This window comes from Schistocerca piceifrons, chromosome 1 (genome assembly GCF_021461385.2).
Source record: "Schistocerca piceifrons isolate TAMUIC-IGC-003096 chromosome 1, iqSchPice1.1, whole genome shotgun sequence".
NCBI lineage: Eukaryota > Metazoa > Arthropoda > Insecta > Orthoptera > Acrididae > Schistocerca > Schistocerca piceifrons.
Window position 1 is genome coordinate 1,152,125,116 of NC_060138.1, and position 13,695 is coordinate 1,152,138,810.

General features: G+C 45.7%; 1 non-coding gene across 1 annotated transcript; it reads right to left on the reverse strand.

Annotated features, from left to right (window-relative positions):
- Nucleotides 1-8,807: 8,807 nt before the first annotated feature.
- Trnat-ugu lies at nucleotides 8,808-8,881 on the reverse strand. The gene has a single exon. It is a non-coding gene; the product is annotated as a tRNA-Thr (tRNA).
- Nucleotides 8,882-13,695: the final 4,814 nt, after the last annotated feature.

The following is a 13,695-nucleotide window of genomic DNA, read 5'->3' on the forward strand; positions in this document are numbered from 1 at the left end:
CACTGAAGAACCAAAGAAACTGTCGCGCCTGCCTAATATCGTGAAGGACCCCCGCGAGCACCCAGAAGTGCCGCGACACGACGTGACACGGACTCGACTAATTTCTGAAGTAACGTTGGAGGGAACTGACACCATGAATCCTGCAGAGCTGTCCGTAAACCAGTAAGAGTACGAGGGGGTGGAGAACTCTTCTGAACAGCATGTTGCAATGTTGCAAGGCATTCCAGATATATTCAATAATGTTCATGCCTGGGGAGTTTGGCGCCCAGCGGAAGTGTCTGAACTCAGAAGAATGTTCCTGGAGCCACTCTGTATCAATTCTGGACGTGTGGGGTGTAGCATTGTACTGCTGGAATTTCCCAAGTCCGTCGGAATGCACAAAGGACACGAGTGGATGCATATGGACAGACAGGATGCTTACGTACGTGTCACCTGTCAGAGTCGTATCTAGACGTATCAGTGGTCTCATATTACTCCAACTGCATACGCCCCACACCATTAAAGAGCCTCCACCAGTTTGAACAGTCCCCTGCTGACATGCAGGGTCCACGGATTCATGAGGTTGTCTCCATACCCGTACACGTCCATCCGCTCTATACAATCTGAAATGAGACTCGTCCGACCACGCAACATGTTTCCAGACATCAAAGGTCCAGTGTCGGTGTTGACGGGCCTGGCGAAGCGTGAAGCTTTGTGTCATACAGTCATCAACGGTAGATGAGTGTGCCTTCGCTTTCAAAAGCCCATATATATGATGTTTCGTTGAATAGTTCGCACGCTAATCCAGCGCACGCTCCCAATTGCAGGTTAAAATCTGCAGCAGTTTGCTATAACGTTCAAACGATTCTCTTCAGTCTCCGCCGGTTCCGGTCTTGCAGGATCTTTTTCCGGCAGCAGCAATGTCGGAGATTTGACGTTTTACCGGTCTCCTGATATTCACGGTACACTCGTGAAATGGTCATATGAGGAAATCCCCACTTCATTGCTACCTCGGAGATGCTGCGTCCCATCGTTCGTGCGCCGACTATAACACCACGTTCAGACTCACTTAAATATTGATAACCTGCCATTGTAGGTGCAGTAACCGATCTAACAACTGCGCCAGACACTTGTTGTCTTATATCGGCGTTGCCGACCGCAGTGCCGTATTCTGCCTGTTGACGCATCTCTGTATTTGAATACTCATGCCTATACCACTTTCTTTGGCGCATCGGCGCACTTGCGTTCAGTGAAGAACAGAAACATTGAAGTCACACTACTCCGTTATGCAAAGCTAACGAGATGAGCAGTATGACTTCTGTTAAGTGCGTGGTTGCAGTAACAACTAACTCCAAATCTGCGAAACACCTGCCAAGTTATCTACACTTGCATTTCACAAGCCATCGTACTGCTGTAGGGTACTATGCGTATCACTGTCACTTCCCCTTTTCCTGTTGCAACCACGAAAGTTTCGCAATAAAAATGATTTTTGGCTCGAGTCTCTCCAATTTTATCTGCTTGGTCTTTTCGAAAAACGTACGTAGGAGGACGCAATATGCTGGCTGAATCTTCTAGGAACTTAAACTCTCGGAAGTTTAACAGTGAATAACACCATGACGCGGAACGCCTCTCTTGCAACATCTGCCGCTGGAGTTGGCTGAGCATTTCCATGATGCTTTCTTCACGCTGACAAAATGAACCTGCAACGAAACGCGCTGATCATCATTGCATGTTATTTTGTCGGCAGATGACATTATGAGGGTTTTGCGATTTTATTATAAGATACGTTACAAGAGCAGCTACCAGCCACGAGCTTGATGACATTTTCCGCATTTTAGTTATATTGTTAAATGTATACATGCATATGGTGACCCACTTTTAACTTTGTGCATTCGTGACTGTGATTTTAAAAAAATAAGAACACGCTACATAGCGTTATCGGTACGTCTAAACACTAGAATGTTTGTCCTGCTCGGGAAAAATATACATACCTTCGAAAGAACCAGGACGCATTCACTAGCAGCAAGACATTCAAGGCATTCAACGGCTAATTAAAAGTTCGTCCAGTCAATACAACACAGCTGATGATGGACAAAACGTCCGAAACCGGTACGGCGAGAAACAATAAAATGTGTTAGAAAAAAATTTCTGCGTGCTAGTGGTTGGTAACTGTTTTAATAATATACAGTTATGTCATTCCATAATATTCCGCATCATGAAGAAGCATATCGCAGTTCACCTCTGGAACTGCATTACAGTCACGCTGCAGGCCATGGATCGACGCCTGCTATTTTACTATGGTAAGTGGAGCGCGATATTCCTAGTTTCGAGGTGGTAACTAAGAAACTCGTTGAAGGACAAATGAAAAGGACAATATGAGTCGACATTAAGGACTGGACAAGCGACGAACTAACCACCTTCTACTGTATGCAGACAAAAGGCTTGACTTCCGGAAACAGTTTGAGCTTATGGGATTGGTTCCCAAATATGTGAGTGGCTCGAAGACTTCTTAAGTAACAGAACCCAGTACGTTGTCCTCGATGGTGAGTGTTCATCGGAGGTGAGGGTATCATCTGGAGTGCCCCAGGGAAGTGTGGTAGGTCCGCTGTTGTTTTCTATCTACATAAAAGATCTTTTGGATAGGGTGGATAGCAATGTGCGGCTGTTTGCTGATGCTGCTGTGGTGTACGGGAAGGTGTCGTCGTTGAGTGACTGTAGGAGGATACAAGATGACTTGGACAGGATTTGTGATTGGTGTAAAGAATGGCAGCTAACTCTAAATATAGATAAATGTAAATTAATGCAGGTGAATAGCAAAAAAGAATCCCGTAATGTTTGAATACTCCATTTGTAGCGCTTGACACAGTCACGTCGATTAAATATTTGGGCGTAACATTGCAGAGCGATATGAAGTGGGACAAGCATGTAATGGCAGTTGTGATGTAGGCGGATAGTCGTCTTCGGTTCATTGGTAGAATTTTGGGAAGATGTGGTTCATCTGTAAAGGAGACCGCTTATAAAACACTAATACGACCTATTGTTGAGTACTACTCGAGCGTTTGGGATCCCTATCAGGTCGGATTGAGGGAGGACATAGAAGCAATTCAGAGGCGGGCTGCTAGATTTGTTACTGGTAGGTTTGATCATCACGCGAGTGTTACGGAAATGCTTCAGGAACTCGGGTGGGGGTCTCTGGAGGAAAGGAGGCGTTCTTTTCGTGAATCGCTACTGAGGAAGCTTAGAGAACCAGCATTTGAGGCTGACTGCAGTACAATTTTACTGCCGCCAACTTTTATTTCGCGGAAAGATCACAAAGATCAGATAAGAGAGATTAGGGCTCGCGCAGAGGCATGTAGGCAGTACCGTGTGGTTGATTGCGGAGTATGTACAGGGTGTTTCAAAAATGACCGGTATATTTGAAACGGCAATAAAAACTAAACGAGCAGCGATAGAAATACACCGTTTGTTGCAATATGCTTGGGACAACAGTACATTTTCAGGCGGACAAACTTTCGAAATTACAGTAGTTACAATTTTCAACAACAGATGGCGCTGCAAGTGATGAACGCAGTCTGTGGGTGCGCCATTCTGTACGTCGTCTTTCTGCTGTAAGCGTGTGCTGTTCACAACGTGCAAGTGTGCTGTGGACAACATGGTTTATTCCTTAGAACAGAGGATTTTTCTGGTGTTGGAATTCCACCGCCTAGAACACAGTGTTGTCGCAACAAGACGAAGTTTTCAACGGAGGTTTATGTAACCAAAGGACCGAAAAGCGATACAATAAGGGATCTGGTAGAAAAATTTCAACAGACTGGGAACGTGACGGATGAACGTGCTGGAAAGGTAGGGCGACCGCGTACGGCAACCACAGAGGGCAACGCGCAGCTAGTGCAGCAGGTGATCCAACAGCGGCCTCGGGTTTCCGTTCGCCGTGTTGCAGCTGCGGTGCAAATGACGCCAACGTCCACGTATCGTCTCATGCGCCAGAGTTTACACCTCTATCCATACAAAATTCAAACGCAGCAACCCCTCAGCGCCGCTACCATTGCTGCACGAGAAACATTCGCTAACGATATAGTGCACAGGATTGATGACGGCGATATGCATGTGGGCAGCATTTGGTTTACTGACGAAGCTTATTTTTACCTGGACGGCTTCGTCAATAAACAGAACTGGCGCATATGGGGAACCGAAAAGCCCCATGTTGCAGTCCCATCGTCCCTGCATCCTCAAAAAGTACTGGTCTGGGCCGCCATTTCTTCCAAAGGAATCATTGGCCCATTTTTCAGATCCGAAACGATTACTGCATCTCGCTACCTGGACATTCTTCGTGAATTTGTGGCGGTACAAACTGCCTTAGACGACACTGCGAACACCTCGTGGTTTATGCAAGATGGTGCCCGGCCACATCGCACGGCCGACGTCTTTAATTTCCTGAATGAATATTTCGATGATCGTGTGATTGCTTTGGGCTATCCGAAACATACAGGAGGCGGCGTGGATTGGCCTCCCTATTCGCCAGACATGAACCCCTGTGACTTCTTTCTGTGGGGACACGTGAAAGACCAGGTGTACCGCCAGAATACAGGAACAATTGAACAGCTGAAGCAGTACATCTCATCTGCATATGAAGCCATTCCGCCAGACACGTTGTCAAAGGTTTCGGGTAATTTCATTCAGAGACTACGCCATATTATTGCTACGCATGGTGGATATGTGGAAAATATCGTACTATAGAGTTTCCCAGACCGCAGCGCCATCTGTTGTTGACAATTGTAACTACTGTAATTTCGAAAGTTTGTCTGCCTGAAAATGTACTGTTGTCCCAAGCATATTGCAACAAACGGTGTATTTCTATCGCTGCTCGTTTAGTTTTTATTGCCGTTTCAAATATACCGGTCATTTTTGAAACACCCTGTATGTAGATGAAAGGCGACGCAGCTGTCGGAGGGATAATGTTTGGTGGTCTCGGCCTGATCGCTCATCTAGCAGCAGACAGCGACTTGCCGCCTGTGGAGAAGTAGCGGAAGGAAAGAGGCGTGGGAAAGGGGAAAAGGGGGATGGGAGTAGGGGGTGAAGAAGGATCGCTGACGAGCCGAATCACTCGCTTTTGCGGCAGAGCGCGATAAACTGGGCCGGACAGAGCGGCCGGCGACTTCACGGCAGGTTAAACGGCCGGACGCCGCTTCTATTAGTCCCAACTCGTACCGCGCCAGTGACGCACTCCGTTGCGTAACTGCTGCAGCCTCCTCGCAAGACGTGCCAGGCTCTCTCTCAGACGACTGTTTCGTGCTCAGGTTTCGAAAAATCGGTAAAGAAAGGCTGAGGTACAATGTGCCAGTAGACTCGTAGCAAAGACTCTTCATCTCCGTACGTTCTCGTGGATATTGGGACATCAGCTTTTATCCTGTCTTGTAGGCAGTAAAGGTAGTAACGTCAGACTTATTTACTGATTTTGTCCATCTGCAGCAGTTCTGTAAGCAAGATTTTGCTTCCTTGGATATCCACAGCCTTTAAGTGTTGAAAGGAGTCCACTGGGATAAACTTACTTGTGGCACCCAAATACTGTAATGATAATAACGTAAACTAAAGAGAAACTTTTGTATTGTAAACGATGTACAGGGCTATTACAAATGATTGAAGCGATTTCGTAAATTCACTGTAGCTCCATTCATTGACATATGGTCACGACACACTACAGATACGTAGAAAAACTCATAAAGTTTTGTTCGGCTCAAGCCGCACTTCAGGTTTCTGCCGCCAGAGCGCTCGAGAGCGCAGTGAGGCAAAATGGCGACAGGTGCCGAGAAATCGTATGTCGTGCTTGAAATGCACTCACATCAGTCATAACAGTGCAACGACACTTCAGGACGAAGTTCAACAAAGATCCACCAACTGCTGACTCCATTTGGCGATTGTATGCGCAGTTTAAAGCTTCTGGATGCCTCTGTAAGGGGAAATCAACGGGTCGGCCTGCAGTGAGCGAAGAAACGGTTGAACGCGTGCGGGCAACTTTCACGCGTAGCCCGCGGAAGTCGACGAATAAAGCAAGCAGGGAGCTGGAGAATCCTCACGCATTCGTGCAGCAAATTCACAATTCAGCAAAAGTTAACGTGTTTTGTGCAATCTCACGGTCTAAAGTTTACGGCCCCTTTTTCTTCTGCAAAAAAAAAAAAAAACGTTACAGGACACGTGTATCTGGACATGCTGGAAAATTGGCTCATGCCACAACTGGAGACCGACAGCGCCGACTTCGTCTTTCAACAGGATGGTGCTCCACCGCACTTCCATCATGGTGTTCGGAATTTCTTAAACAGGAGATTGGAAAACCGATGGACATCACGATCAGCAATTCATGTCATGGCCTCCACGCTCTCCCGACTTAACCCCATGTGATTTCTTTCTGTGGGGTTATGTGAAAGATTCAGTGTTTAAACCTCCTCTACCAAGAAACGTGCCAGAACTGCGAGCTCGCATCAACGATGCTTTCGAACTCATTGATGGGGACATGCTGCGCCGAGCGTGGGAGGAACTTGATTATCGGCTTTATGTCTGCCGAATCACTAAAGGGGCACATATCGAACATTTGTGAATGGCTAAAAAAACTTTTTGTGCTTTTGTATGTGTGTGCAAAGCATTGTGAAAATTCTCAAATAATAAAGTTATTGTAGAGCTGTGAAATCACTTCGACCATTTGTAATAACCCTGTATGTCTCTGATGGGCTCTACAAAGCGGATCGTTGACTTCGCACGGCTTCTGGTCTGAGATTGTAGTGTTGGAGTAAGAGAGGACTTGGCGCACAACGGTGAGTGTGTATCAGTCAGTGAGGGAAAGTGGATTGATATTACAAAGAATCTTTACGAGTACATCTATTATTGGAAGTACAAATGTGGAAGCAGAATTTTTCTCGCAGTTAAAGCAAGTAACTTAATTTTTTATTTTATTTTTTTCCTTTTTGGCAGCGCGTTAATGTAAATGAGTTGGCTGCTAATTGGTAAAAGTGAGTCCTGTGTTGAGTAGCACCAGACTGTAAGTAAACAGATTTGATGTACAGGCTACTTAGATATTTCCCTTTCGTAATGTTTCTAAGATTCGTTAACACTGGTATACATAATTTCATGATTTGTCTTTATGATTTTCAGTGACGTTAATACTCACAGTACAAATCTTATTGTTTGTGACTACGTCAGCAAAGAAAGGGTTTTCATTTATCATCCAAAAGAATTTTATGAATATTTCAAAGTATTACGGCCAGCATTATAGACCGCTGAGCCTGTAGCTAGTGTATTCTATTCTTCTTCACGAGAGAGCAGAATATAACGCTATCCACCGTTGCTGCTTTAGACGTAAGATAATTTTATTGTTTTGTTATGTGCCTAGAGAAGAAAGTTACCAGTCTTGAACAGGCCCAGAGGATTCAGCAAGGGGCTGAACGTAGGTTACAAGTGTTGTCTTCAGCTCACCTACTACCGTGGAATTATTCCTTGATGTCTTAAATGATGTCTTACCATTCTGTCTTCTCGTCGATATTCTTTTAATGCATTCCTTTCCTCGCTGATGCTGCGGAGAACCTCCTCATTCCTTCCCTTATAAGTCCACCTAGTATTCAACATTCGTTTCGAGCACCACATCTCAGATACTTCGATTCTCTTATTTTCCGATTTTGCCACAGTCCATGTTTCACCACCATGCAATGCTGAGCTCCAAACGTAAATTCTCAGAAATTTCTTCCTCAAATTAAGACCTGTGTTTGATACTAGTAGACTTCTCTTGGCCAGGAATGGCGTTTCTACCAGTCCTGGTGTGCTTTTTATGTCCTCCTTGCTCCGTCCGTCATGGGCTCTATTGCTGCCTAAGTAGCAGAATTCCTCAACTTCATCTACTTCGTGATCCCCAATTCTGACGTTAAGTTTCTGGCAGTTCTCGTTATTGGTACTTATCATTACTTTCGTCTTTCTTCGATTTACTCTCAATCCATATTCTGTACTCATTAGACTGTCCATTAGATTCAGCAAATCGTGTAAATCTTCCTCACTTTCACTCAGGAGAGCACTATCATCAGAGAATCTTATTACTGATATTCTTTCACCTTGAATTTTAATTCCGCTCTTGAACTTTTCTTTTGTTTCCGTCATTGCTTCTTCGATGAACAGCAGGGGCGAAAGACTACACCATTTTTAATCTGAGCACTTCGTTCTTGGTCTTCCATTCTTACTGTTCCCTCTTGGCACTTGTACAAATTGTATGATACCTGTCTTTCCCTATAGCTTAGCACTGTTTTTCTCAGAATTTTGAACATTCTGCCTCATTCTACAGAAAGCATAATAATGATTTTCGGGAATCGACGTAATCACCCGGAATAATTGTGGGGCAAGCATATAGTGTACTCTAATACAGAAACCGGTAGCGTATGAATAAAACAAGATGCAGCTATCGTTACTACGTATAAGATAACTCTACATCTGTACTCCGCGGATCACTTAGAAGTGTGTTCCACAAGATACTTTCCATTCTTCTTCCCATTCCATTCACGAATGAAACGAGACACGAACTGCTGAAAAGGTGAGACGAGATCTTCAGAATATTTTACTGCGAAGACTATAGTAATGCTAAAGGAGGAGAGGAATACGGAGACAATAAAATAAACGAAGATGAGTACAGTGATGATGATTATGTTGAGAAGTATGTGATAGTCTAAGAAGATGTGATATTTCGCGAAATATCACTTCAAGTTACACCCCCCAGAAACCAAACCGAAAAATGACTGACAACCTCAGCTGCCGACAGGTGTTGTTGTTATACCTCGATGTGGACAGTTGAAAACGTGTGCCCCGACCGGGACTCGAACCCGGGATCTCCTGCTTACATGGCAGACGCTCTATCCATCTGAGCCACCGAGGACACATATGAATAGCGCGACTGCAGGGACTTATCCCTTGCACGCTTCCCGTGAGATACACATTCCCAACTGTCCACAAATCTACATATGTATTGTACACATTTTCAGCTGTCCACATCGAGGTATAACAACAACATCTGTCGGCAGCTGAGGTTGTCAGTAAGTCATCATTTATTCCAGGGAAAAGCTGCACGGTCATCAACAGTAACTGTTCTTTCGAGAACAAGTTACTGTATTCATATATAAACCGAAAAATGTAACAGATTTATTTGCAACACACAAATATTTATGCTCTGATTACGGGAAAAGCTATTTCGCTATATACTGAACTGTCAACGGTAATTGTGTACAAAGAAAACATGGATTTTTACCACTGCAACAGTGATTTTTAATTATTTCGATTATTGCGGGCCGGCCGGCGTGGCCGTGCGGTTCTAGGCGCTTCAGTCTGGAACCGCGTGACCGCTACGGTCGCAGGTTCGAATCCTGTCTCGGGCATGGATGTGTGTGATGTTCTTAGGTTAGTTAGGTTTCAGTAGTTCTAAGTTCTAGGGGACTGATGACCACAGATGTTAAGTCTCATAGTACTCAGAGCCATTTGAACCATTTGATTATTGCGGTGTACAGTCCACCATTATAGAGTATAGTAATGTGCATAGGTGTACTTTTGCAGTGTTGAAACCCGAGGCACTTTAAACTCGAACACAGTTAACTTAATAACTCCTTAATGTCATCTCTATGTGTGAATCCTCTAATTAATGTTCTTCTTCTTATACCATACCTGCTGCACACATATTGTCAAAGTTTATTTCACTTTTAATATCTATAGAGTGTCCCAAAAATTGGAGATAAAGTCCGATGGCTTGTAGAGAGTGTCTTGAGGGCCGAATCGACGATAGGAAACCCAGTCTAGAAACGACATCCAACAAAGTTACAGAGAGGCGACGTCATAGGCGCCAGCATGTATCAGTAGGCCACCCCTTCAGCAGCAAATGTGGGTTTGTACGCTGACAGACCGTGTGTGAAATGTCTCGCAATGTTGTTTCTTGTTCAGTGATCGTGACTGATTCCGACAATCGTCAGGGCAGAAGATGGAGCTGCTGCATAGAAAGGCCGTATCTCCTACGAATGTGATGCTCTGTTGTCTCGGTGGATGATGGTTTCAGAGACAGGTTTCCATCTGCAGAGTATTTTCCTCCTATACACCGAAAACAACTGGAGATTTTAGTGAGTTCCGGGAAAAAAATGAACTTTGAATGGAAACCCATGTCCAAAACCGTCATCCACTGAGGAGGCAACAGGGCACCTCATTCGTAGGAGACGGGGCCTTTCAACGCAGCTAGCTCCATCTTGCGCACTTCCGACCGTGGTAACCAGTCGCGATCCTGAACAATAAATATCATTGCGACGCTTTCCACTTACAGCACGTTTGCTGTCGAACGGAATACAGTCTCTATAACTCCTCGAACTTCGTCGCAACAGTTCTCGGACACCCCCCATGTCACTAAACGGCTAATCCAGCGCACGCTCCCAATTGCAGGTTGAAACTTCCTGGCAGATTAAAACTGTGTGCCGGACAGAGACACGAACTCGGGCACACCCCGGTGTAGAGTGAAAATCTCATTCTGTAAAATCCCTCATGTGTGCCCAAGTCATGTCTGCGGAATATCCTTTCTTCCAGGGGTGCTAGTTTTGCAGAAAAGCATCTGTGATGTCTGGAAGGTAAGAGACGAGATAATGGCAGAAATGAAGCTGTGAGGACGAGTCGTGAGTCTTTCTTGGGTAGCTCAGTTGGTAGAGCATTTTCCTGCGAAAGGTAAAAGTCCCGAGTTCGAGTCTTGGTTCGGTTTATAGTTTTAATCTGCCAAGAAGTTTCATATCAGCGTATATTCCACTCCAGACCGAAACTCTCATTCCAGTTGCAGGTAGCCATTCTAACAGCTTCCAATGGCAACAAAAATTTTCTTTCAATATTAACAGCTGTCATCTTCAAAAATGGTTCAAATGGCTCTGAGCACTATGGGACTTAGCATCTGTGGTGATCAGTCCCCTAGAACTTAGAACTACTTAAACCTAACTAACCTAAGGACATCACACACATCCATGCCAGGAGCAGGATTCGAACCTGCGACCGTAGCCGTCACGCGGTTCCGGACTGAGCGCCTAGAACCGCTAGACCACCGCGGCCGGCCTCTCATCTTCCGTCAAAGGTTTAACACAATAATTCAAGTATTATAGCTGGAAAAACTGTATACTTCTTGAGACAGCACGAATTATCCACATTATATTCACCCAGTGTTCTAGAATGATATCATTTAGCGACTTCCAACAAAACACATGAAATCTTTTTCTGAGTATCAACTCCACAATATAATCATACGAAAAAATTTTATCGTTACGTCACTTTAACTAGACGTGCACTAAAACTACATCAGCTATAAAATTTTAATTTATTACGTATTAACTAAGAGTTCTATTCGCAGCCATGCTTTTGAATTTAACTGCAGAATTATACACTGCTGGCCAATAAAATTGCTGCACCACGAAGATGACGTGCTACAGACGTGAAATATAACCGACAGGAAGAAGATGCTGTGATATGCAAATATTTAGCTTTTCAGAGCATTCACACAAGGTTGGCGCTGGTGGGGACACCTACAACGTGCTGACATGAGGAAAGTTTCTAACCGATTTCTCATTTCCAAACAGCAGTTGACCGGCGTTGACTGGTGAAACGTTGTTGTGATGCCTCGTGAAAGGAGGAGAAATAAGGTCGGATTGTAGCCTATCACGATTGCGGTTTATCGTATCGCGACATTGCTGCTCACATTGGTCGAGATCCAATGACTGTTAGCAGAATATGGAATCGGTGGGTTCAGGAGGGTAATACGGAACGCCGTGCTGGATCCCAACGGCCTCGTATCACTAGCAGTCGAGATGACAGGCACCTTATCCGCATGGCTGTAACGGATCGTGCAGCCACGTCTCGATCCCTGAGTCAACAGATGGGGACGTTTGCAAGACAACAGCCATCTGCAGGAACAGTTCGACGACGTTTGCAGCAGCATGGACAATCAGCTCGGAGACCATGGGTGCGGTTACCCTTGACGCTGCATCACAGACAGGAGCGCCTGTGATGGTGTACTCAACGACAAACCTGGGTGCACGAATGGCAAAACGTTATTTTTTCGGATGAATCCAGGTTGTGTTTACAGCATCATGATGGTCGCATCCATGTTTGGTCGTCGTCGCCATACTGGCGTATCACCCGGCGTGATAGAATGGGGTGCCATAGGTTACACGTCTCGGTAACCTCTTGTTCGCATTGACGGCACTTTGAACAGTGGACATTACATTTCAGATGTGTTACGAGCCGTGGCTCTACCCTTCATTCGATCCCTGCGGAACCTACATTTCAGCAGGATAATGCAGGACCGCATGTTGCAGCTCCTATACGGGCCTTTCTGGATACAGAAAATATTCGACTGCTGCCCTGACCAGGACATTCTCCAGATCTCTCACCAATTGAAAACGCTTGGTCAAAGGTGGCCGAGCAACTGCCTCGTCACAATACGCCAGTCACTACTCTTGATGAACTGTGGTATCGTGTTGAAGCTGCATGGGCAGCTGTACCTGTACACGCCATCCAAGCTCTGTTTGACTCAATGCCCAGGCGTATCAAGGCCGTTATTACAGCCAGAGGTGGTTGTTCTGGGTACTGATTTCTCAGGATCAATGCACCCAAGTGGCTTGTCAGTTCTGGTATAATATATTTGTCCAATGAATACCCGTTTATCATCTGCATTTGTCCTTGGTGTAGCAATTTTAATGGTCAATAGTGTATAATTTTACAACACACAGTTCGGGAGGTATGATGTTTTATCATGGGAGTTCGATTCTTTATGTAATCGGGTGTGGGAATTTACTGGTTCACTACTACTCAACGTAACTCTGTCTCTCAAAACGCTGCCGCTGCCCGAAGTGGTTAAGGCACCATGTCACGGATTGCGCGGCCTCTCCCGCCGGAGGTTTGAGCCCTTCTTCGGATATGGGTTTGTGTGTTGTTTTTAGCATAAATTGGTTTAAGCAGTGTTTAAGTCTAAGGACCGATGACCTCAGCACTTTGGTCCCTAAGGAATGCACACACACAAAATGCCACCTATCTCTATTCGAGACGTGACCCACTGACTCGTAAGACTCACACTGAGCGCTCGGATCGAGTAACTCGCACTGTCAGTAGTACTGTGACCCGCGAATGTCCGCCTTCCAAACAACTTTGCCTCTGGTTACAGTTACCGATCTACCTTACGTTCTGCCCGACCTGTGTATGAAACTATTTCTCGCAACCAACGATCCAACGGATACAGTCAAAGGTAGCCAGCAAGGCCGATACCGCAGCCGCGCGCGATGGGCGGTGGAGAGAGCAGGCGGAGTATTTTAACGAATATTGCATCTTAACAGGCGGCGCCCGGCAGCGCGGTCTTATGAAGCTGCAGCGCGGGGGCCCCGCCAAACACGGGCCGCGGCTGACGCGCCTCAGATAGCGTCCGTGTTTGCTCAGCCGGCGCGGCGGTCGCCGAACCGGCGGGATTTGCTCTGCCCTGCTCTGCGGCTTCCTGCCGGGATTCGCTTCCTCCTGGATTTGCCAGAGTGCGCCGCTGTCGCCGGATAGACACCTCCTGCGAAGGGCGGATATTGGTTTAAGAGGTTCCCACACGTATTACGTCTCGCAGTTTTGCGTCTGCGCAGTTGACAGGAATGCTAACCGCTATTCTTTGATCCGCACCGCAGAGATTACGATACAGCAGTCCACTCT